At 37.5% G+C, this 5,000-nt stretch overlaps 1 protein-coding gene across 4 annotated transcripts in view; it reads left to right on the forward strand.

The window, feature by feature from the left end:
• The window catches only part of LOC106867686 (protein unc-13 homolog D), a 467,325-nt gene that overhangs the window by 166,424 nt on the left and 295,901 nt on the right, over nt 1–5,000 (forward strand). The gene's annotated exons all lie outside the window — the stretch shown is intronic.

A 5,000-nucleotide genomic window follows, 5' to 3' on the forward strand; every position in this document is an offset into this window, starting at 1 on the left:
GTGTGTGTATATATGTATATAAGTTTATATACATGTATATATGTATATGTACAAATGTATGTATATTCTTTTATTCTTTTACTTGTTTCAGTCATTTGACTGCGACCATGCTGGAGCACTGCCTTTAGTCAAACAAACTGACTCCAGGGCTTATTCTTTGAAAGCCTAGTACTTATTCTATCAGTATCTTTTGCCAAACTGCTAAGTTACAGGGATGTAAACACAAACAACAGTTGTCAAGCGACGTTGGGGAAACAGACACACAAATATATACACACATACATATATATATGACAGGCTTCTTTCAGTTACCAAATCCACTCACAAGGTTTTGGATGACCCAAGGCTATAGTAGAAGACACTTGCCTAAGGTGCTACACAGTGGGACTGAACCTGGAACCATGTGGTTGAGAATGAAGCTTCTTACCACACAGCCACTCCAACGCCTAGTTCAAATTTACAGAAAACAAAAGAGGAAGACAAGTGAAGGAACAACAAGCAGGTGTATTAGATATAAATATATATACATACATATATATATATACATATCATCATCATCATCACCATCCTCATCATCGTTTAACGTCTGTTTTCCATGCTGGCATGGGTTGTATGGTTTAACTGGGGACTGGCAAGCCAGTTCTTGAAAATTGGTTATTTTCCCTAAAACTATATATATTTTATATATACTTTATCTATAAGGCTCAATTTAATTTTAATTTTTTATAAATTGATTTTAATTGAGTTTTTTACCTGTAATTTTGGATTTTGTCCCTAATAATATTATTATATATATATATATATATATATATATATATATATATATATATATATATACATCCATGAGAAGACCCGGCAAGCCAAGTAAGATCGTTGCCAGTGCCCCTGGACTGGTTCTTGTGCGGGTGGCACATGAGATGCACCATTTTGAGCGTGGCCGTTGCCAGTACCGCCTGACTGGCTCCTGTAGGATTTTCGAGCGAGATCGTTGCCAGTGCCCCTGGACTGGCTTGTGCGGGTGGCACATAAAAGACACCATTTCGAGCGTGGCCGTTTTCGTGCGGGTGACACGTAAAAGCACCCACTACACTCTCTGAGTGGTTGGCGTTAGGAAGGGCATCCAGCTGTAGAAACTCTGCCAAATCAGACTGGAGCCTGGTGTTGCCATCCGGTTTCACCAGTCCTCAGTCAAATCGTCCAACCCATGCTAGCATGGAAAGCGGACGTTAAACGATGATGATGATGATGATGATCCATATGAATGATAGGCTTCCACACAATTTCCATTAATCAAATTCACTTACAAGTTATCCCTGAAACCACATGGTTGTAAAGCAAGATTCTTGACCACACAGAGATGCCACCACCTATTTTTCATATCAATTAATAATAATTGACAAGGCAATACATTTTAAACAGAGACTATTGTCTATTGACCTCCAGCCACCACACTACACAGCTGATACCCATCCCATTGACTCCAGGACAACGAGTGACAGTACTGAGCTGAAAATGTAAAGAAATATAACTAAATAGTGCAGAGCATTTTGTCCATCATTTGACTAAGGTGTCAGTAGACTGCTTTCATAGTTGTTAATAATAAGCACTTGTTAAGTATCATTTATTATCAAGTAATAATTGATAATTAATAAATATGTAGAACTGTTATTAATTGGATCACAAATAGCTTTCATTTCTAATATCTAATATGATATTACAATGACATTATAAGTAACCATTACTGCCATTCACCACTGCTGCCACTGCTGCTGCTGCGTCTACCACTGCCGCTACCGCTGCCGCTACCGCTGCCGCCGCCGCTGCTGCCGCCGCTGTTGCGTATATTGCCACTGCCGCTGCAGTTGCTCCCGATGCTGCTGCTGCTGCCACCACTACCAGTGGTGAATTGTTGTAGATGAATTGTAGACAAATATGCCAGATACCAAAGGTACAAGGCCCGACATTTTGTGGGAGAGGATTAGTTGATTATATCAAGTCCAGTATGTAACTGGTATTCCTTGACCCCGAAAGGATGAAAGGCAAAGTTGACCTTGGCGGAATTTGAACTCAGAATGTAAAGACAGACGAAACACAACTAAGCATTTCTCTCGACGTGCTAATGATTCTTATTTCTTTATTGCCTACAAGGGGCTAAAGATAGATGGGAAAAGCAAGGACAGGCAAAGGGACTAAGTTGATTACATCGACCCCAGTGTGCAACTGGTACTTAATTTATCGACCCCGAAAGGATGAAAGGTAAAGTCGACCTTGGCAGAATTTGAACTCAGAACATAACAGCAGATGAAATACTGCTAAACGTGCTAACGTTTCTGCCAGCTCGCCATCTTCAATTCAATTTCTGTCCACCAAATCTTCTCACAAGGCTTTGGTTAGCCCAAGGCTAAAGCACAAAGAAACTTGCCCAAGGTGCTGCACCATGACACTGAATCCAGGACCATGAGGTTGAGAAGTAAGCTTCTTGCCACACAGCCACACCTGTATATAAAGAAGAATGGATGATCTTAGTTTTAACACTGAGCCATGTTTGTAGAAACAAATAGAATTTTGGTTCTAAATGTAGTTTTTGCCAATATGAGTGTGAATAATTGAAATGTCCTGCATTTTCGGGCAGCATGTGAATAGCTATAAAATAAAACCGAGGCAACTGAAGAAATTGAAAATGAAGACTCTGCAAGTTTTTATGAAATTGGTATTTGGCATATATTTGGAAGCCAATAACTTATTCCTTTATTACAATTTGGATGACATTAGCAACAAAGCTAGCAGTTGTGTACGATAATAAAACCATCATCATCACCATCATCATCATCATCATCATCATCATCATCATCATCATCATCCTCGTCATCATTCTCGTTTTCGTCATCATCATCCTCGTCATCATTTAACATCAGACAAGATCCAATAGGTCAAAGGACTGCATTGTGCTCCAGTGCCTAATTTGGTTCATCCAGCTGGATGCTCTCCCTAACATCAAACACTTTACACAATGTTTTGAGTGCCGTTTTATAGCATCCTAAGCAAGGAGGTTGCCATGCAGCTTGCAAGGCTACAAACTCTGAAAGAGGCAGCTTTATGTGCAGAAATAAGGGGTTAAAATTATGAGAGAAAGAGTTAGAGAAGAACAGGTTTTTTTTTGCTGTAGAAAAGCTATGTGATTACTCACATTTTAGCAGAGAAGGCGGAAGTGAATGGATGGAGCCGGAAAGAGATGAAAAATATGTTAATTCTACTTCTTCAGAATCGGTTGAAATTCCATGGCTTTCTTGAAATAAACTGAAAATATATCCACTGATGTTGAACTGGATCAAATTAAAATTTATTTCAAATTAAATATTGTTACAAAACTCCATTTATGGAAATTTAGAACCAAAAACTAAGGTGGAAATTGTTTTCAAGTACTATCTTGTGATGCTTTTATTCTGTTGCATCTGAACTGAATGTTTATGGTCAATCCCCCAAATTTTTTTTTTCAAGCTCTAGTCATCCTCAGATGTCAGATCATAAAGTAAATTCATGGACTTGTCCACTTTCCTAGCATTTACTGTTCTGCTGATGATTAATGTAAAGATGGTTGGTCCTAGGAATTCCCGAATAAATGAAACAAAGATGACATCTGAACCTGGTGTGACAACTTAACTCAGGTGATGTTAAATCTTGAAGGTGTTGCTTTTGGAAAACAGTTAAATGAAATGTTTTCCAAGGAATTTCAACAAAGAGATTTTATTCATGACAACTAGATTTACAAGATATTAAAGAACATGTTTAGTCAAGTGATTTATTTTCTCATAAATCAGGTTTATCAACACCAGCAAAGCCAGTAGTCCAGATTTATAATGCCATAAAAGTGGTCGCCTTAACAACTGACCAATGTCAGTGAAAAGTCTATATCAGGAACACTTTCACAAGACAGCCATCCTGTTCTATATTTGTCAAGAACATTAAACACAGCTAAAACAAGATTCTCATATATTGAAAAGGAAGCCTTGGTGATTGTATGATGTACTCGAAGAGCACAACATTTTCTGCTTGGCTGAAAATTTAAATTGGTCTCAGCTTATAGGCCACTAGAATTTATTTTTAGCAAAAATTGTAGTTTACTGAAAGTAGAGTCTGCACGTCTTTAAGATAGGTCTTACAAATGACAGCATTTGACCGTAAAATATGTTATTTAAAGGGATTTCAAATAGCACAAGTTGATTTACTCTCATAACAGGAATTAATTATTGATGTTGGCTTGGATGAACATAATCACAACGAAGGATGATGATTCTTTCATCCTGCTTGTAGAGAGACTGGTATTATGAAATGTGGAAATATAAAGTTGGACACTGTCAATGATAATATTTTTATCTGATGTATGTAAAAGTATTTTTAATAATAATTGGAGGAATTATCTTGTTGAAAAGTTATTTAAATCATTGAAAACTAAGTTAACAGATGAAGATGGTATCTTGAGTAATGGAAAATGAAATGGTCAACCAATTACTTGAGAATATTAATTACAAAATCTGTGCATGAGGTTGAACATGGTGGCACAGCAACAACAACAACAACAACAAGGAATTGGTTGAAATTAAAATATGGTGGTTAGCTCATAGTAAAGTTGTGGAATCACTCTTGCAAGACAATTGTGGATACTATTTCAAACTTTCCTTGCATGTAGTAAACTTCCTAAAATGTTAAAAGAAGGTATAATATGGCCTGTCTATAAAAGAGGAAGTAGAGCAGATACTAAAAATTACAGGTTTATCTCTCTGGTCTCCCTCAGGGAACTGTACTGGGACCTCTACTGTTTATGGTGGCTCTCTCAGACACTTGTTCAGCTATACAGTCAGCTGCTCTCACCATGTCGATGATTCAAAAGCATCATGGGTAGTCAAGGACTCTGATGATGTCCTAAAACTGCAGAAAGACCTGAATGGAACATACAAGTGGGCTGATGAAAATAACATACAGTTCAATGCTGAGAAGTTTTA

This window comes from Octopus bimaculoides, chromosome 1, assembly GCF_046866305.1.
Source record: "Octopus bimaculoides isolate indiv1 chromosome 1, ASM4686630v1, whole genome shotgun sequence".
Classification (NCBI taxonomy): domain Eukaryota; kingdom Metazoa; phylum Mollusca; class Cephalopoda; order Octopoda; family Octopodidae; genus Octopus; species Octopus bimaculoides.